We start from the raw sequence: 21,722 nt of genomic DNA on the forward strand, positions 1-21,722 counted from the left end.
GGCTGAACTATGTACAAGATGATTTACAAGGAGGTCTATGGCACTTTCTGGCTGGTTAGATGACACAGGCTTTGGTGGGGTTTTGTTTTGTTTCTGGTGATGGAACGGGTTGGAGGGCTCTCTTGCCAAGGCAAAGACTTCAGCCAGGGGCTGCGTGTCAGCCTAAGGGCAGTAGGGGGCGGGAGAAGCTTGATTCTAGGGCTCGCGTTGCCCTTCACGTGACGCGTCCCTCTCTCCGCGTCTCGGGCCCTGCTTCCGGCCTGGGCGTCACCCGGAAGTGGGGGGGAGTAAGGAAGGGAAGGGGAAAGGCCGCAGGCCCGGGAGGCTAAGGGTGGAGGAACAGAATCCGAGTGAGTGCTGCTGCCGCCGCCGCCCCCGCTGCCGCCGCCGCGCTCCCCTCTCCCCCTCCCCCTGCCCCTCCCTCCGGACGCCGCCACTATTGCTTCTTCTCCGGGTGTGTTAGATTGGAGCCTGCGCGTGCATTTGTCGCTACCGCGGGCTGCGTAGCTCCCGACCTTTAACCATAGGAAAAAATAAACCAGGTAAGTCCTATACCGGCTTCCCGTCGTTCCTTTCTACTGGAGAGGTGTTCTGTACTGTCAGTCTGTACTACCGAGTGTACCGAGGGTCATTTTAATCTGGGGGCAATCCCCAAACGCTCACTTCTTCACAACTCAGGTATTTACCTCGCTCATGTTTTACCCCTCCTAATAGGGCATAATGGAGGGGAGATTGGGTACTGACCCGTGTCATTTTCCTTGTACCCTCCTGGGAAAGTGTTCTGATCATCCAATGGCCTGTGTTACCTAATTAATTAAAGATATGAGAAGGTCTGTGCCTGTATGGAAGTCACATGTACTGATGACCATAATTAATGAAATAAAGTGAAAAATTATTTTGCTTCTTGTCTCGCTCTGGGAGCATAAGCTAAACTGAGAAGGCTCTTGTTCTCATTTCATTTTGTTCATTCGGCCTGCTTCCCAGTAAAGTTATTCTCCATACTTGTCACACCCTTGTGGTACCTTTATCTTTGACACTTTTTGTTGTAGACGTTGAGGTTATCCTAAGCACCAACAACTCTTTCATTGCTTCACAAGTTCGTATTTTAGCATCTGATCTTTGTCTTAGAGTCTTTTCATCTACAGTAATACGGTTTTGTATTGAGTCTTAATGTGTGAAGGACATCGAATTGGGTGATATCGAGGTGTGGGGGTGGTATGGCGTATAGGCAAGAAATAGGACAGAGTCCCTGGCCTCAAGTGAGTTTGCAGTCAAGTTAGTTGAGTTCAGTTATGAAGTCAGTGGGTTCTAGCAGCCCCACTGATTGAATAACTAGACTGCTTATCTCATCCTCTTTTTAAAAATCTTTTTAAAATCTCATCCTTTTAAAAGGATATTTTGAACTGAGATTTTATTTATTTTTAAAACGTTCTTGTGTTTACATTCATGACATGAGAGGGTTTTTTTGGTACTAGAGGGTCTCACAATGTATAGGAAAGACAGGTACATCCTTTTAATTTCATCTCAGTAACATTGTACGTTAGAACGAGAAAGTGTTATGAGAATGCAGGGAAGGGAGCATTTGAGATGGGCCTTGAAATTGGGTAGGACTTAACTTTGCAGGAATGGAAGTAGGGGAGGGCAGCCCAGGTAGAAGAAAAAATACGAGCCGAGGCTTAGGGGGCTGGAAAGATGCAGGACATCCAACAACACACTGTACATCAACATCCCTATTTCTAACACAGCCACATCCTCTAAGATATTGCTGTTAAAGGAAAAAATATATAGGCTCCAAAACTGGTAAGCTCACAACCATATCCAGCTACCCTCCAGCCAACAAAAAAGCTTATATATAGAAAAAATACATGAAATGACAAAAGCAGCATGAATGTATGAGATTTCAGTCAGATGTAAACTCAAATTTAAGAGAAAAAATAAAGTTTGCTATATATTTTCATTTAAGCTTTAATTTTTTTAAGCTTTAATTTTAAATTTGGTTAACATATGGTATTATATTAGTTTCAGGTGTACAATATAGTGATTCAACACTTCCATACATTATCCAGTGCGCATCACAAGTGCACCCCTTAATCCCCATCACCTATTTAACCTATCCCCCCACCCACCCACCTCCCTTCTAGTAACCATTAATGTGTTCCCTATAGTTAAGTCTGTTTCTTGGGGTGCCTGGGTGGCTCAGGTAATTAAGCTCCCAGGTAATGATCTCACGGCTCATGAGTTTGAGCCCCACATTAGGCTCCGCACTGACAGTGAGGAGCCAGCGCGATTCTTTCGCCCTCTGTCTTTCTCTGCCCTTCCTCCTCTCACTCTCTCTCTCTGTCTCTTAAAATAAACTTAAAAAAGAAGAAAAAGTCTGTTTCTTGATTTGTCTCTCTCATTTTTTTCCTCTTAAAGTTTGTTGTATTTTAATTCTGATTGACTGTTATAACTTAAATGTAATTTGAAATCAATTTTTACATTTCTGGGAATGAATAACATCGGTGTCTGAAGCCAGAAGTTGTTCCAGGATTTCCCCAATGAATTTCTGCATTTCTTTTTCTCCAAATTGATTTCTCGCCTGGTCTTCTTAATATGACAGAAACTATTCTTTTCCAGTCATAGTCTTAGAAAGATCTTGATTCTTGGCCTCCAGGTAGGGTTAGATTAAACACTAATCTCCCCAAAGGATAGAGACATCTCTGGTCTCTAATGCAGAAGGTTGTTTTTCTTTGAAAAGATGCATGCAGAAATAGTAAAATTTATTTGAAAAGGAAAGGGAGTGATGAGCAAAAATCAACTAACGTATACAATCTTTACTTCTGTGAGGGTGCTAAGGCAACACATTTCTTTATAAATTCCTCATTATAACTTCTTTTATCTATATGTTTAAAAATACTTGGCAAACTTTAATCAAGACTTTTTTTAGTTTATTTATTTATTTATTTTGAGAGAGAGAGAGCACGAGGGGCAGAGAGAGAAGGAGAGAGAGAATCCCAAGCACGCTCCCCACCATCAGTGTGGAGCCCCATTCGGGGCTCAAACTCAGGAATGATAAGACTGTGACCTGAGCCAAAACCAAGAGATGCTTAGCCAACTGAGCCACCCAGGTGCTCCTTTAATCAAGACTTTTGACACATCCCAATGCGTGAAGATAATTTTCATTTGCCAGTTGGGAAACTAAATTGTGAGGAGAGATTTATCTGAGGTGATACAGACACTGGCACAGCTGAGAATAATATTTGGGAGTTTTATCTTAAAATTTCTTCTACTCATCTTTGTGAAAGGTTTTACAGAGTTTTGTTTTTGAACTGTGGTCTTGCTTAGGACATAAAAATGTGGGTGGAGCAGGGAGGTGGGCAGGAGAGACAGGCCACAGGCCTGTTTTGGTTCAATTTACCATCTCAACAATCATGTTTTTCACTTATAACTCTCAAGTCTTCAGGTAGATTTAATATGATATAACTTGCTTATTTGCTGAGGTAGTATGACAGGAAAAGTATCATGATACTTTTAGAATGTGTTTCATTAAAGTGAAAGGGTAGAAAATTTCTGGTTTCATAAATATGTTCCTAGTTTCTCCAGCACTGTTAGAAAATTGAAGTGATTTTCTTATCTTTGTGGAATTAAATGTGTGGGATACTGGTAGATTACATTAGTTTTCACAAATATTTCTTTCCTTGGAGGAAATGAGGGTAAAATATCCCCCATTCTGAGCCACTTAGTTGTACTTTGTCCCATGTTTTCTGTCCACATTTAGAATTACACAGCTATTTTTTTAAACCTATTTTTACTTTATGATTTTCTCGTGTAGAAGTCCAGTTTTTCAGACCTATACTCAGGAGCACATTTTCATAATTTACTAGTTGAATGAACAGGTTATTTCACATCTTAGGGAAATTGTTTTAACCTGGCCATTTACCTTATTTGATTTTGTTTGTAAAAAGTTTAAGTGTTTTGTTTTATGCTGATATAATTGTTGCTGATCCTGTTTGTGCATTTGATGTCTCAGCCAAAGATTGTGAGGGAATAATATTGGAATTACTTCCCTCCTCTACTCTGACCTGAGAGTTTGCAGCGCATTGTATATTCTTGGAATTGTGAAGAAAATGGTTTCTGCTCTCTTGAGTGTTCACCTGAAGCATGGTACCTGCCGTTCAGGAGAGGAGAGCATTAAGAGGGCTTCTGTTAAGACCTGAAAAACTGTTAACAGAGGTAGAAGAACAGAAAAGAATTCCAGAGTGGAGAGCCCTTTAAAGGAAATTCCCAGGACTGTTTCTTAAATATTTATTTGTTTACTTATTTATTTATTTAAAAAAAATTTTTTTTCAACGTTTATTTATTTTTGGGACAGAGAGAGACAGAGCATGAATGGGGGAGGGGCAGAGAGAGAGGGAGACACAGAATCAGAAGCAGGCTCCAGGCTCTGAGCCATCAGCCCAGAGCCTGACGCGGGGCTCGAACTCACGGACCGCGAGATCGTGACCTGGCTGAAGTCGGACGCTTAACCGACTGCGCCACGCAGGCGCCCCTTATTTATTTATTTAATAGAGAGAGAGAAAGCATGCATGTGTGGGGGAAGGGTAGAGAGGAAGAGAGGGAATCTTTTTTCTAAATTTTTTTTTCAACGTTTATTTATTTTTGGGACAGAGAGAGACAGAGCATGAATGGGGGAGGGGCAGAGAGAGAGGGAGACACAGAATCGGAAACCAGGCTCCAGGCTCTGAGCCATCAGCCCAGAGCCCGACGCGGGGCTCGAACTCACGGACCGCGAGATCGTGACCTGGCCGAAGTCGGAGGCTCAACCGACTGCGCCACCCAGGCGCCCCGAAGAGAGGGAATCTTAAGCAGGCTCCATGCTCGGGGTGGAGCCTGACCCTGAGATTTTGACCAGGGCTGAAAACAGGAGTCAGAAGCTCAGTGGACTGAGCCACCCAGGGGCCCATTTCAGGACTATTTAGGATAAATTTGTAGCTGACTTCTAGTGTTGTGAGGATACTTAAGAATTGATCCTTGAACTAACAAAAGTTTACAAAGAGCTTGGTTGTTAAGGAGTTCCAAGTGTAACTCCTTAGTTGATCCTTATACTTACAATGGTAAGAAAAAACAAAGGTATCTAATTTTTTGGTGATAATAAAATTATTTGTTCTAAGAATTCTAATTGAATTATTAAATCAATCAATAATAATGCTATTAATATAAAGTATATTGTATTGATTATTAATAAATACATTATTATTTTGGAGTGGGGAGAGAGAGAGAGCCGGCTAGGGGCAGAGGGAGAGGGAGAGGGAGAGGGAGAGGGAGAGGGAGAGAGAGAGAGAGAGAGAGAGAGAGAATCTTAAGTAGGCTCCGCACCGGGTGTGGACATGAGGCTTGATCTCAGGACTGTGAGATCATGAGCTGAGCCGAAATCAAGAATTGGTTGCTCAACTGACTGAGCCACCCAAGTGCCCAATATATTATATTTTTAATTAATTAATTATTTATTTAGAACGTGTGCTGGAGCAAGGGAAGAGCAGAGAGAAAGGGAGAGAGAAAATCTCAAGCAGGCTCCACACTGAGTGCAGAGCCTGACGCAGGGCTTGATCTCACAAACCTGTGAGATAATGACCTGAGCTGAAATCAAGATTCAGATGCTCAACCAACTGAGCCACTTAGGTGCTTCCAATATATTATATATTTTTTTTCTCTTTTTAAAAAAAAAATTTTTTTTTAACGTTTATTTATTTTTGAGACAGAGAGAGACAGAGCATGAACGGGGGAGGGTCAGACAGAGAGAGGGAGACACAGAATCCGTAACAGGCTCCAGGCTCTGAGCTGTCAGCACAGAGCCTGACGCGGGGCTCGAACTCACGGACCGCGAGATCATGACCTGAGCCGAAGTCAGACGTCCAACCGACTGAGCCACCCAGGCGCCCCTATATTATATTTTTAAAACACTACTATTAATATTAAATCATTTGCATAGAACCAGTTTCATTTTGGCCAATAAATGTTTTCTCTTATTTTACTCTGCCATTTCACTGTTAATTCTGATTATCAATTTTTAGTTCAGACTTACAGCCACAGTATCTTGGTATTAATTTCTGATCACACCTGTAAGTGTGTTTTTGGGTATTAGCAATCAAATTGGTGTCATGTCTTCAAGTATTGTCCATCTAAAGTGAAGCATTTTATCTGGCTCCTCTGTTTCTAGCGAGGTGATAGCAGAATGAATTTTAGTCATAAAAACCTTTGTAGTCTTCAGATAGTTATAAAGCCTTAAATTCATTGTATGATGATAGAAAAAATAATTTATGTAGTGCAGTATATTACTTGACCTTGAGTGTTAGGGTATGATTAGGGTTGCATAAGAGTGTGTCCACTGTGTTTTTTACAAAAATAACTCACAGATGCCTGTTTCTTAACTTTAGGGGCAGTGGTAAATCATGGGATCTTGAATCTTTTCCTTTTTATTATTTTTTGGGGAGCATGTAAATGAAGGAGACTAGAATTGATCTTTCATCTAGTGTGAAAAAATGTGCAGTTTGGTAGGAGTTAACATGTTCTTTCATAGGGCCAGATTTTATTTCTAGAGCTAGTAAGTGGCTAAGCTAAGATTTAAAGCCAGACAGTCTGGTTTTAGAACCTGTGGTCTTCTCTCTCTCTCTCTCTTTTTTTTTTATAAAGTCACTTTATTTTTTATTTTTTAGAGAGAGTGCATGAGTTGTGGAGAGAGGCAGAGAGGGAGAGGGAGAGAGAGAAAGAGAGAGAATATCTCAAGCAGGTTCCATGCCCAGTGTGGAGCCCAACATGGGCTCAATCCCATGAATTTAGGATCATGGGATGCTCAACTGACTGAGTCATCCAGGTGCCCCTAGAATCCATGTTCTTACCTTACATAAAAGAACTGTATTTTTTTAATGTTTATTTATTTTTGAGATAGAGAAAGAGAGAGTGTGAGTGGGAAAGGGGCAGAGAGAGAGGGAGACACAGCATCCAAAGCAGGCTCCAGGCTCTGAGCTGTGAGCACAGAGCCTGATGTGGGGCTTGAACTCGTGAACCACAAGATCATGACCTGAGCTGAAGTCAAATGCCAAACTGACTGAGCCACTCAGGCTCCCCAAAGAACTGTTTTTTTTTTTTAAAGTACATAGACATTTGAGCAAAATTAGCTCTATTGCAGTTAAGTTCCTTGTTTGTCCTAAAGGGAGAAATACTCATTTATCTTCTTTGAAAGTATGAATGAGCAAATAGATTTGATGACGAAAAATTAAAGTATTGGTAACTCAAAATTTCCTTGATACTTTCAAACTAAATTCAAAAGTAAGGAGTCATAGTTTTATTTTTAGCTAATTACATTAATTAAAGATATGCTAAAAGACTTAATGTTTAAAGTGATGTTGGTCTTATTTGTATTTTCTAAGTCCCCCAGGAAGAGAAAAGAAATGGTCATGTGTCTATTTTTATCTTTTTTTTAAGGAAAAATGTTTATTTAAAAAAAGAAAAACTGTTTTATTCAGTACATGTATTTCAGACATTAGGTAAATACAAAAATGATATAACAGTACCTACCTCAGAGGATTGTTGATGAGTTAATACATGTGAAGCTCTAAGAGCAGTGCCTGTCAGGTAGTAAACACACAGTAAAGTTTAGTTACCATTATTCTTTTAAAAACTATTTACTGTAGGGGCGCCAGGGTGGCTCAGTTGGTTAAGCGTCTGACTTTGGCTCAGTTCATGATCTCTTGATTTGAGGGTTCAAGCCCTGTGTCGGGCTCTGTGCTGACAGCTCAGAGCCTGGAGCCTGTTTCAGATTCTGTGTCTCCCTCTCTCTCTGCCCCTCCCCTGCTCACCTCTGTCTCTCTCTCAAAAATAAAATTAAAAAAATTAAAAATTATTAAAAATGTTTTAATGTTAGCAACCTATATAATAAAATTATAAATTCTAGTTTTGCAGTACTATAAATTGAGTGGATGTAGGAGGAATATACTAATGAATCAGTACCTGCAAGCAATAATTAGTTTCTAATGCATTAAAAAAATTGTTTTTAATGTTTATTCACTTTTGAGAGAGAGAGAGAGAGAGAGAGAGAGAGAGAACGAGAGAGAGAACACGAGCTGGGGAGGGGCAGAGAGAGAGGGAGACACAGAATCTGAAGCAGGCTCCAGGCTCTGATCTGTCAGCACAGATCCCGACGCGGGGCTCTAACCCACAAATTGCGAGATCATGACCTGAGCTGAAGTCAGACGCTTAACTGACTAAGCCACCCAGGTGCTGCAGCAATAATTAGTTTCTAAATTCCACCACAGAAAATGGAAAACTCAGATTGGGAGGGCACAGTAGCCTACATTACACCTACAGTATGCTAACATCACATCTTGAAACTCATTATCACAGATAGCAAGTCAAGTCACCCTGATGTACTTAATCTTTCTGCTTCTCCACCGAGAAAACTCATGGCATTCTGCTTACATAATTAGTGAGTTACAGACTCTAGGTCACTGAGCTTTTCTGGATTATTTCTTTAATTGTGAAATGCTGAATCATACTTCTGAATGATTTCTGAAAAAGTAGGCAGAGGAAAAAAAAGACTTTGTGCATTTCTGACCTACTCTTCAAAATAGTTGCATTCTTACAAAGTTGTATGTAAGTTGAGCTGTTACAAGTTATGTCAGCACTCCAATTAAATGTTTATTGTGTGCTTGTTATGAATGTAGTATTTATGTGGGTTCTGTGAGATATGCAAAGAAGCATAAGGCATATGCTCCATTGTCTAATCAGAAATAAATCTAAAACCAAGCAATTACAGAGAAATTAAGTACTAAACTATGATGCTGATTCCAAGGGTATTCAGAACTCAAAAAGAAAGTGGGTATGAGTATTTGACATGTTTTTCATGGAGGAGGTAGGACTTGAGTTCATTTACTAACTCGGCAATTATTTGAGTAGCTAATGTACAAGTTACTGGGGATATGATTGTGAATACAACAGATCTGGTCCTGCTTTTCTGGAGTTTACAGATGAGTGAGGTGATTTAAATATGTGGAAGAGAGCATTCCAGATGAGGGGACCAGTCTAAACAATATAGTAGAAAGAAATGGCAAGCATCGATTATATCTGGCAGTGAGGGCACTTGCCTGATTGTAGTAGAGATTATATATGTTAGGGAATGTTAGGGAAGAGTATTGAAAGTGAAAGATGAGGGCCATCGTTTGAATGCTCTGAACAACAATTTAAGTCTATGGAAAGTGGGGTGGAAACAGTCTTGTGGGACTAAGCCCTTAACTTGGAATCTGACCCTATCTCCAGATAGACAGTATCAGAATTGAGTTAAACTGTAGGACACCCAGCTGGTGTCACACAGAATTGCTTGTTGGAGGAAAACTGCCACACATCTGGTGTCAGAAGTGTTATGACTATAGTAGTACTATGAGACTAAAGGAGAAACCTGAGAAAGAAGACTGGGTTTTTCTAATACAGCCATCTTTTGAACGCTTTGAACAGTATTTAATCTGTGGTAAATTCCTTGGATATGGTGTTTTGGAGAGGGATAGGAGCATGGGCTTTGGAGCCTTAGGCCTTGATTTGGTCCCATTTCCATTCTAATTTGTTTCCTAAGTTTATAATTTTGTGTTAAGTTTTCTTAGTGAGCAATAAAATGGTATTTTCACAGAGGAGCTGGGATCAGTTACCCTAGTAGCACCAAGTAACACTAGAGAGCAATGTCTACATGAAGTGCCGGTGGGAAGTTTAAGAAGTTGGGAGAAGTAGAAGGAAGTTAGACAAGGAGAGAGAAATGCATTCTGTGATGGTTAGTAGAATGCCATTAGAAATGTCTTCAAGCAAAACAGAGTACATTTGCTTAGCCTTTGTTTTCAGTTGTATTTTATTAAGAATAGTGTGTTTCTTCTGTCCAAATATGAAACAATAACTGCAAGTTGTTTGACTCAGCCACTTGAGGGCTACCGGTAGTCATTTTAGATTCTTTTCTACATGTGAAGCATCTAGTCAGTGTCAGATTATCTTCTATATTTGAAGCATCTGACTAGACCATTGCGTCCTAGTTTTGTATTTTACCTAAACACAACTTGGTCAGAAGCTTGAAGTGGTAAGTTTTGTTTATAATGTGTTAGTATTCTCACAACTTGGCTTAAGGCATGAGTGGATTGCCAAATGAATGCCTGATATGACCTGCCTTTTTCCCTTGCTACCTTTGGATTTAATGTAAGTACCATCGTGTTCTTTAAAAAAAATTTTTTTTTAAATGTTTTTATTTATTTTTGAGACAGAGAGAGACAGAGCATGAGCAGGGGAGGGGCAGAGAGAGGGAGACAGAATCCAAAGCAGGCTCCAGGCTCTGAGCTGTCAGCACAGAGCCTGACACGGGGCTCGAACTCACGGGCTGTGAGATCATGACCTGAGCTGAAGTCGGACGCTTAATCAACTGAGCCACCCAGGTGCCCCAATACCATCATGTTCTAATAAGGTTTAACAGTATTATTAAGGCACTTTCTAGAATTTTTTTCTGCCAAATGAGTAGAAATGATCACATAAGACCATCTTTGTTTCATCCCAATCCTTTATTGGGGTGATCTCCAGCCTTATTATGTGGAGGACCTTCTTTTTCTTTCTTTTTTTAAAGTAGGCTCTATACGTGGGGTTTGAACTCACAACCCCAAGGTCACGAGTCACATGCTGTACTGACTGAGACATCCAGGCACCCCCAGAGGACCTTATTTTAATCTAAGTCTTGAGATCAGGGCAGATATAGTCATTGTAGTTCCTGAGAAGTAGTTGCTGGCTGTACCTCTGTTCTCCCTTTCACTCTGGGAATGTTAGCTGGGACATGTGGCAGAAAGGGGATGTAGCAGAGAGGAGAAAATATTGGGAACCACCTTGGAGCTCCATGAAGCAAGATTTCTAGACTGACCAGTAGATCCTGATCTGCAGGTTGGAGACTTCTACTTTATCTAGGGCTATTGTCTTACACAACTCGAGAGGCAGCAGTCACATTGGTAGTCTATAAATATTATAAATACATACAAGTCTATAGATATTATGATGTGGAGTTGTGCAATATGTCCACCTTGAAAACTTGACAAACCACTTCTATTTCTAGCCCCTTTCTCTTAATATCTACAACATTTAGCAGCCATGGTAGTCCCAAGTTTATCACTTGAATCTCACTTCCCACCTTAAGGCTCTTCTGTAGTCCAACAAATGAAATTTAGATCTTTGAGGATTTTAAGGACTTGCATCAGTTTTCTTACTCTATTTAAGTGTACTCATCAATAAAATGGTGATGATGCCTATCCTAACTCATAGGTTGTTATGAGTATCAAGTGAAATAATATACAAAAGCACTTTGTAGAGTGCTATACAAATGTAAGATAATATTCTTTCTTGGTGTCTTATAGTGGAAGGGGTACTGACTTTGAGACTGGAGTCTGAAATTTAAGTTCCAATTCTGCTATTAACAAACTGTGACTTTGGACAAATTACTTCGTGTTTCTGGGTGTTTGTTTCTTTATCTATGAAAGGACACTAATAATGCCACTCCTCTCTACCTAGAAACCCAAGAGTTGTTTTTTTTTTCCTCACCCCATATTCAGTCAGTTACCAAGTCTTTTGTCTAGTTCTTTTTCTTCTTCTTTTTTTTTAATTTTTTTAAAAAATTTATTTATTTTTGAAACAGAGAGAGACAGAGCATGAACAGGGGAGGGGCAGAGAGAGAGGGAGACACAAAATCTGAAACAGGTTCCAGTCTCTGAGCTGTCAGCACAGAGCCCGATGCGGGGCTCGAACTCACAGACTGTGAGATCATGACCTGAGCCGAAGTTGGACGCTTAACCGACCGAGCCACCCAGGTGCCCCCCTTTTTTTTCTTTAATTTTTTTTTAACGTTTATTTATTTTTGAGACAGAGAGAGACAGAGCATGAACAGGGGAGGGGCAGAGAGAGAGGGAGACACAGAATCTGAAACAGCTTCTTCTTCTTTTTTTTAAAGTAAGCTCTGTGCCCATCATGGGGCTTGAACCTCACAACCCTGAGATCAAGAGTCACATGCTGTGCTGACTGAGCCTGCCAGGTGCCTCTGTTGTCTAGTTCTTGATATTTCTCAAAATTTCCCCTACCTCTCTATCTCCATTTAGTCCCTAATCATTTCCCTTCTGGGCTATAGCCTTTTTTATTTTTTTATTTTTATTTTTGAGAGAGAGAGAGAGGGCACAAGTGAGCAAGAGGCAGAGAGAGAGAGAGAGAGAGAGAAGCCAGGCTCACCCAAAGCGGGGCTTGAACTCACCCAATGCAGGACTCAAACTCACAAACTGTGAGATCATGACTGAGCCAAAGTCAGATGCTTAACCAACTAAGCCACCCAGGTGCCCTGCGCTATATAGCCTTTGTCAAAATTATGGTAAAATATACATCATATAATATTTACCAGTTTAACCACTGTAAGTGTACAATTCAGTACCTTTAAGTACATTCATAAAGTTGTGTAACTGTCAGCATTGTCCATTTCTGGAACTTTTTCACCATCCCATGCAGAGACTATGAACCTGTTAAAGAAGAGCTTCTCACTCCCCCTTCTCCTACTCTGGATAACTTCTATTCTACTTTTTGTCACTATGAATTTGCTTATTCTAGGTACCTGTTATAAATGGAATAATTTATAAATAAATTTGCTTATTCTAGGTATCTGTTATAAATGGAATACAGTATTTGCCCTTTTTTATCTGGCCTATTTCCCTTAGCATAATGTCTTTCAAGTTCATTCTTGATATAGTATATGTAATAATTTAATCCCTTTTAATGGCTGGATAATATTCCATTGTTCGACGGTAGGCTTTTAACTGGTCTTCTGACTCTAGTCTTGCCCCTTTCAAATTTATCCTTCATGATATGATCTTACTTAACCTTTCCAACTTCTTTGTCTTTTCCACTCACACCATATTCCTAGTCATACCAAAAGCACTTCTTCAGATGTGCCATGCTATTTGACACCTTTGTAACTTTGCTCATGGCCCTTTTTTTCTGGAGTTTCTATGCATTTTTCTGGAGAACTCTTATTCAACCTTCAAGACCCAGCTCTCTTAACAATAGTAGGTTGGTTAAATTATGGTCCATTCATATAATGGACTTCTATTCAGCCTTTTAAAATTATGGCATATAATGGGGCGCCTGGGTGGCGCAGTCGGTTAAGCGTCCGACTTCAGCCAGGTCACGATCTCGCGGTCCGTGAGTTCGAGCCCCGCGTCAGGCTCTGGGCTGATGGCTCGGAGCCTGGAGCCTGTTTCCGATTCTGTGTCTCCCTCTCTCTCTGCCCCTCCCCCGTTCATGCTCTGTCTCTCTCTGTCCCAAAAATAAATAAACGTTGAAAAAAAAAATTTAAAATTATGGCATATATTAATGATTAAAAGCACAGACTTTGGATCAGGCTTATTGTGTTCAAATTTCAACTATGTCACTTACTAGCTATGTGACCTTGGGAAAGTTCCTTAACCTCTCTGAGTCTCAATTTCATCATCTATAAAGTGGATATAATATTGTACCTTTCCCCTTGGGTTGTGAAGATTAAAATATTAAAAAATATTAGGTATTATTACATATTAATATTTACAAAGTTTTTCATTATAAGTATTGAATGAGAAGCATGTCACAGGGCACCTGGGTGGCTCAGTCAGTTAAGCATCGGACTTCAGCTCAGGTCATGATCTCACAGTTTGTGAGTTTGAGCCCTGCATTGGGCTCTCTGCTGTCAGCATGGAGCCTGCTTCAGATCCTCTCCCTCTTTCTCTGTCCCTACCGCATTCTCTCTGTCTCTCTCAAAAATGAATAAACATTTAAAAAAAGCATGTCATAAAACAAGATACATAATTTTTATTAAAAATGTGTGTGTTTAGGGGTGTCTGACATTTTATTTTCTTTTGTCTTTTTATATTGCTCATGCTCTACTCACTTTTTATTAACTTGGCTTATAATTATGATATGAAGCTTTTCAGGTTAATCCATCCATTTCCATCAAACTCATTTTTGTGTGTGCATGTTGAGGAGACTGATTTATAATTATCTGGCCATATATAATTTATTTTACACCAAACTATGGCAGTATCATCTTTGAACATAGATACTTACACTTTTCCTAATTTGATCTATTTCCCTTTCTCTCTGATATGTCCAACTTTAATTTCCTACATTCATAGCCATACCTTTTTCAAAGGGAGATGTTGTCAGAATTCATTTTTAGCTGAAAGATACTAGTAATTTTAGTCTTTATCTGACTCATTTCTCTGTGTGTGTGTTTGTGCACATTAATCCTTCATCAAAAGTAGGAAAAAAGGCACACAAGACAAGAGAAGAGGCTTTTTGATAATTTATTTCAAAGACCAAGAGAATATACTAAGCCAAAATTTAGAATTTATTTATAGCTTGACTCCCTACAGCTTTCTCATAATTAAAAAGTTAAACCTCTTTAAAGCAAACTAATTGAAAGGAAGCATCCACTTTGTGAAAATTGCATGTCTGAAATTGGGAGGGAAGCTCCCTTTTAGGTAAAGTACATTTTTTACTTTACCAAAAGCAACTTTCTAATGATTTCAGCCTATTTGGAGTCTTAATTTTGTAAGATGACAAAGTTCATCCTAGTGCTTTCTGAGAAAGCACAGAACCCAGAACTGAGGCTGAACTGAATTCTGAAAAAAAAAAATCTTCCTGCAGGGGCGCTTGGGTGGCTCAGTTGGTTGAGTGGCCGACTTCATCTCAGGTCATGATCTCGTGGTTTGTGGGTTCAAGCCCCATGTTGGGCTCTCTGCTGGCCGATCAGAGCCTGGAGCCTGCTTTGGATTCTGTGTCTCTCTCTGCCCCTCCCCCACTTGTGCTTGGTCTCTCAAAAATAAACAAACATTAAAAAAATCTTCCTGCAGATCATAATGAATTTGTACTTTAAAGATTAAAATTTTTTTTAATGTTTATTAATTTTTTGAGAGAGAGACAGAGCATGAGCTGGGGAGGAGCAGGCAGAGAGAGAGACACAGAATCCACGGCAGACTCCAGGCTCCGGGCTATCAGCACAGAGCCCGATGTGGGATCGAACTCATGAACCATGAGATCATGACCTGAGCTAAAGTTGGACGCTTAACAGACTGAGCCACCCAGGCACCATGATTTTCTTAATATTTGTTTGTTTATTTTTGAGAGAGAGCGAGCAAGCCGGGGAGGAGCAGAGAGAGAGGGAGAGAGAAATTCCAAGCTTTCAGCACAGAGCCCAACATGCGGCTCAAACCCATGAACTATGAGATCATGACCTGAGCTGAAACCATGAGTTGTATGCCTAACTGACTGAGCCACCCAGGTGCCCGCCTGTACTTTAAATTCTAAAAATAGTAAATCTTGTTGGCTATTTGTCTTTATTTCTGTTCAACAAATGTGCATTGAATTTAAATTAATATTTTTTTCCCAGCAAGTCAGTGGATTTGATATAGCCAATTCACTGCATTTGATATAGCCATCAGTATTAGGGCTTCCACTTGCTTGTGATAACAAAACACTTGAGGGGTGCTTGGCTGGCTCAGGATGGTGAGTTCAAGCCCCACGTTGGGCATGGAGCCTATTTATAACACAAAAAACAAAGCACTTGAAACTTCCCAGTTAAAAACTCTAAAGGGTATGGAATGATATAGGGCTTCTCTGAATTCATTCTCATTCATTTGTATGAAAATACCTGGCTAAACAGTTGTCCTTGACAATTTGGAATTGCTAGTCCCTTTCTATTATATTTTATTTTTTAATGAGAGACAGAGTACAAGCGGTGGAGGGGCAGAAAGAGAGGGAGACACAGAATCCAAAGCAGGCTCCAGGCTCTGAGCTGTCAGCATAGAGCCTGATGCAGGGCTGGAATCCAGGGACCACGAGATCATGAACTGAGCCGAAGGTGGACGCTTAACTGACCAAGCCACCAAGGTGCCCCTCTAGTCCCTTTTTAAAAATTGAACTCCTTAGGGGTGCCTGAGTGGCTCAGTCTAGTAAGCATCTGGCTCTTGATTTTGGCTTAGGTTATGGGTTTGAGCCCCATATTCGGCTCTGTGCTGGCAGTGTGGAGCCTGGTTGGGATTCTCTCTCTCTGCCCCTCTCCTGCTCGTACACATGCACACTCTCTCAAAAATAAACTTAAAAAAAACCCTGAACTCCTCACACATTCCTAGTACATAATTTTTCATCCTTATCTGTTCTGATGGTGATTCAACTTTGAATAGGAGAGAATGTTTATTAGATTTTCACCTTCATTAATCAAAGTGTATAAAACAGGGCATTAAAGGAATTGAGGGGGTGGGTATGGTGGGAATGTAGATCTGGACTATATTTACAGAGTGTCTGCTTACTTCATGCTGAAAATTATTCTTTGGACCTTGGTTTGATAAAAAGAAAATTTATGAACAATATGGATGTTAGGAAAAGTCAAAGTATTCTGAAAAATAGATATGTATATTATTTTTAGGTTTTAGTCATAATGCATAAATATTTCATCTCTAAGAATTAAGACAAAATAGTTTTTCTACCAGTATTTAAACTGCTTTTTTTAAATATTGGAAAGATTGATTATATTCTTACTTGATAGGAAAGATACTTTTGCATAATCATCAAGATGGGTCACCAAGATATACCACATATACTGAGTATTACAATTTCCTCCAATACAAGTCAAATGCTAGTGTGCATGGGATTGGTGGTATAAACCTACCTGATACCTTTTTTGTTTCCTAAGCAGAATACAAGTACCTGACCTAATTATCTATGAAAGACCTGACACAAGTTCACTTGTTACTGTTGTTGAGGACAGGCATCACTTACCCCTATCACTGCCTCCATGGGGCAGAGAAATCTTTCCCAGAGCTGGAAATGTGAATAGGACATAGGTGTCCATTGGCATCTTGATTTCCTAATTGGAACTCACTATCCATTTCTCCATAAGAACCAGTGCTAAAACAATATTAATATATAATCTAGCTTCATAATTGCCAAGAAACTTCTGAAGACCAATTTGTGGACCTAGCCATCATGTATAATGTTCTTTCTGTGAGAAAACATGATATATCTTCAAAATCAATTGAGAAACAATGGTTTAAGGAACCCAAATTTTTGTTGAAAATAGTTTTATTGAGGTATAATTTTACATACCATAAAATTCACCTGTTGTCTATATATATAGTTCAATTACATTTATACAGTTGTGCAATTATTACCATAATCCAGTATCAATGTCAATTTTTGTTTTCTCAGTCCATCTTTTCTGTATGGTAAAGGAGGACTTACTCTTTGAAAGGCCTCTTCACTGAAAATTAGAGGAGTTGCACTCTAAAATTACTTATAAAATTATATTCTAGTATAATTATCTGAATCAATCTCTTCAAGTTGACATATGCATCTTTCTGGCACAAAATGGATTTTAAAAGCAGCAGGAAAGTCCTTTGCTACCTTTAGTAGTAAAATTTTAAGGGTTGGGCAGGCATGATACAACCTAGATTCTGTTTGGTGTCCCATAGTAAGATCATTATTCTTAGTCCTTTAGCAGGTAAAAAGGTTCCACAGAATAATGAGTACAGTCACAGTTCCAAGCAGTAATGTAGGTATTAAATGGAATGAAATGTGAGCAGTTCTCTTGTGCTCCTCAGTCCTGCTGGCAGTGAAATACCAAAGCTGGTGACTTTCCCCAATCCACCTAGGAAGCTGGCTACTACAGTCCAGAAGCTGGGGCCACCAATTCTCTGTGCAGCGCCCAGAGAAGGAACCTTTGGTGTATTTGCTTAGCTCTCTACAACAGAACCCTGCAGAGAAGCAAAGCAAGGACAGCTGGTGCCTCAGGCAGGCCAAGCCTAGCATTGTGGGAGCAAAGAACATGGCTTCATCAAGATGCAGGATCACCAGGAGAATCCTGCTTCCATTTCCCAGAACATCAGCCAGCTCCTGACTCTTCATTCATTCCCAGGAATTCCAAATCCAAAGGAAGCCCCATGCTAGGACTGCTGCCGCCAAACATAGAAAACCCACTAATGCCATGCTCTGTAAGTTGCACTCAAGGAACCTATTTTTTTAGGTTTATTTATTTATTTTGAGAAAGAACACACGTGTGTGTGTGGGCAGGGAAAGGGAAGAGAGAGAGGGAGAGAATCTCAAGCAGGTTCCATGCTGTCAGTGCAGAGCCTGACCACTGCTCGAACTCACAAACCATGAGGTCATGACCTCAGCTGAAATCAGGAGTCAGATGCTGGATGCTTAACCCACTGAGCCATCCAGGCGCCCTTCAAGGAACCCATTTTTAAATTGAAGGTATTCATTCAATGAATACTTATTGAGGGCCTGTCATATGTTTCAGAGAAATATGCTAGGCACTCAATAGATTTTCTTTTCTTGATAATGCACCGTTACTTACTTTGTCCAGGGTAGGATAACCAGTTGCAGTTACAACTTAGGGAGGAAACATTGCTGGAATGTGTGTATTTGTACCAGGTAGGGGACCAGGGGGAGGGGATTCTGTAGAACTTTGGGGGCTAGGATCGGAAGAATAGCTGCCCAGAAGAGGTAGGAGAAAAAAAAAAAAACATCTAGGAAATGGTAAGGAAGTGAGAGGAATGGAAAGAATTGGAAAGTTTAATGTTTGTTTCAGATTAAGGGGAGGAAGGGATACTGTTTGTGTGTCTTCTCAGGATGAGCAAGGATGGACATTCAGGGGAAAGAACACACTTTTTGGAGTCCAAGAGGTGTGAATTAGAATTAGACTCTACCCTTCATTAGCTTCTTGGCATTAGGCTAGGAAACTCTCATTATCTTTCTGAACTTCAATTTCATCTTCTCCAAAAGGAAGACAGTTTAATATGGTTATTAGGATTAAAATATTTAAAAATATCTGGCATATAATAGTAATTCAATAACTCTTAATTCCTTTTCCCTTTTATTCTCCTCCCCTTTACCCCATAATTCTACCTACTATCAGCATGATCTGCTAGTTTTTAAATCTTCATTTGAAAAAAAAAATCATAAAAGTAGTATATAGGGTTAAACATGGCTACCTGACCACACATGGTTAGCTCTTGTCCTTCTCAAACTCCACTAATATGACACTAAAGAAGTTTTGAAAGGCTTAAGCCTACAAGGACAGAGAGAACAGGAGAGGGATATAAGCAGAGGAATGGTTTGAACATATCACTGGAAGGCAGGAAGCAGAAGAAGAGGGGAAACTTGCCTGCAGAGGGGGATATCAATGAGAAGTGAGGTCTTTTATCTCATATTACCTGTGAGAAGCTCAGAACTTAAAGATTAGTATTTTTCCTAAAAGGTGAGGAGGAGACCCATGGCTGAAAAATAAAGGGAAATGTTTTAAAAAATGACAGAACAGGGTTGGACCCTTCAGGTCTCTTTGGTTTCCTGCTACACTGAGGTGATCTTCTTGCTTTCTATCCCATCCTGCCCTGGAGAGTAATGTGGCCTTGGACAAGTTACTTAACCTATTTGTACCTCAGTTTTCCCCTCTGTAAGATAGGGATAATTATAGTATTTACCTCAAGGTTGTTGTAAGGATTAAATGAGTTAATACATGCAAAAATACTGCTCCTGGTAACTCTTGATGAATGTTAGTTGAGGAAGGAGGTGGTGCCCAGGGACTTACCTAGATGCCAGAGGCAGCTCTAGAATTTAGATCATGCCCCATGGAAATCAGCTGCCTTTAACACTTAGGGTGGAAGATGGGGTCTGAACATAGTCTTTGACCCTTCAGAAGGCACCTTTCCCCAGTCCCCTCTCCCTGTTCCCAACTCTGTCTTTTAGGAATGTTCTTGAGCTGTAAGACTGGATTCAATTGGAGCATTGAGCTCTTATAATTCCTTTACTCAGTAAATGTTTATTGAGTGCCTGCTCTGTGCCAGGGATGATTCAGGCGGCTTAAATGACAGTTGGGTCAATAATAATATTAGCATTTGTTGAGTGCTTCCTGTGTTAAGTATTTCTAAGTGCTTTATATATGTTAAGCCATTTAATTCTCATTACGACCCTATGGAACAGATGTTGTTATCCCTGTTTTACAGATAAGGAAACCGAGCACAGAACTTAAGTAGCATGCCCAAGGACACATCACATAGCTCGCAAGCAGCAGAAATAGGACTCAAACCCAGTCTGGCTCTCCAGTCCGTGTTTTTAACTGTTATGCCTCCCTACTTCTAGGGAGCTTACATTTTAGAAGGGGAAGACAGATAGTAAATAATTAAAGTAAATAGATATCAAGTAGTGAAGTGGTATGGTAAATGTAAAACAAGAAGATTGTGATATAGAGGGACTGGCAAAAGGTAGCCTTTAATGGAAGGGTCAATGTTTATGAGTACCAAATAAGAAAAGTGACAGTTCTCTAGGAATTCATTACTTAGGGTATTGCTGTCTCTGCAGGTTTGCAAAACGCCCTTTCTATGATTTGATTCCTAATGCTATGCACACATTTTATTATTGCTATAAAAACAATAGCAGTTCATATGTATTGATGGCTTACTGTGTATGAAGGACTATAATAAGCAATTTGCATAGATTGTTTCATTTTATCCTGCATCATGTATTGCTGTAATAATTCTTATTTTTTTCAGCTGTGAAGAACTTAAGCTTAAAGAGACAAAGTAACAGGTCCAGGGCTTTAAATTCTGCAGGTGGCAGAGTGAAGATTCAAACTAAGGTAGACTGATTCCAGAGCCCTTGCTCTTAAATACTTTTATAGATTTTATAGATGAAGTGATTTGCCTAAGGTAACACTTTTTATAAACCATAATAGCAAACCCCCACAATAATAGCTAACTTTTTTTTTTATATATATGAAATTTATTGACAAATTGGTTTCCATACAACACCCAGTGCTCATCCCAAAAGGTGCCCTCCTCAATACCCATCACCCACCCTCCCCTCCCTCCCACCCCCCATCAACCCTCAGTTTGTTCTCAGTTTTTAACAGTCTCTTATGCTTTGGCTCTCTCCCACTCTAACCTCTTTTTTTTTTTTTTTTCCTTCCCCTCCCCCATGGGTTCCTGTTAAGTTTCTCAGGATCCACATAAGAGTGAAACCATATGGTATCTGTCTTTCTCTGTATGGCTTATTTCACTTAGCATCACACTCTCCAGTTCCATCCACGTTGCTACAAAAGGCCATATTTCATTTTTTCTCATTGCCACATAGTATTCCATTGTGTATATACCACAATTTCTTTATCCATTCATCAGTTGATGGACATTTAGGCTCTTTCCATAATTTGGCTATTGTTGAGAGTGCTGCTATGAACATTGGGGTACAAGTGCCCCTATGCATCAGTACTCCTGTATCCCTTGGATAAATTCCTAGCAGTGCTATTGCTGGGTCATAGGGTAGGTCTATTTTTAATTTTCTGAGGAACCTCCACACTGCTTTCCAGAGCGGCTGCACCAATTTGCATTCCCACCAACAGTGCAAGAGGGTTCCCGTTTCTCCACATCCTCTCCAGCATCTATAGTCTCCTGATTTGTTCATTTTGGCCACTCTGACTGGCGTGAGGTGATACCTGAGTGTGGTTTTGATTTGTATTTCCCTGATAAGGAGCGACGCTGAACATCTTTTCATGTGCCTGTTGGCCATCTGGATGTCTTCTTTAGAGAAGTGTCTATTCATGTTTTCTGCCCATTTCTTCACTGGGTTATTTGTTTTTTGGGTGTGGAGTTTGGTGAGCTCTTTATAGATTTTAG

General features: G+C 39.9%; 1 protein-coding gene across 2 annotated transcripts in view; it reads left to right on the forward strand.

Moving 5' to 3' along the window:
* The first annotated feature begins 312 nt into the window (after positions 1-312).
* ATP7A (ATPase copper transporting alpha) overlaps positions 313-21,722 on the forward strand; it is a 190,261-nt gene continuing 168,851 nt past the window's right edge. For both annotated transcript variants that reach the window (XM_030304920.1, XM_030304921.1), the window contains exon 1: positions 313-542. The gene's annotated coding sequence lies outside the window, so the exon portion shown is untranslated. The remainder of the gene's footprint in view (positions 543-21,722) is intronic.

This window comes from Lynx canadensis, chromosome X (assembly GCF_007474595.2).
Source record: "Lynx canadensis isolate LIC74 chromosome X, mLynCan4.pri.v2, whole genome shotgun sequence".
NCBI classification, from domain to species: domain Eukaryota; kingdom Metazoa; phylum Chordata; class Mammalia; order Carnivora; family Felidae; genus Lynx; species Lynx canadensis.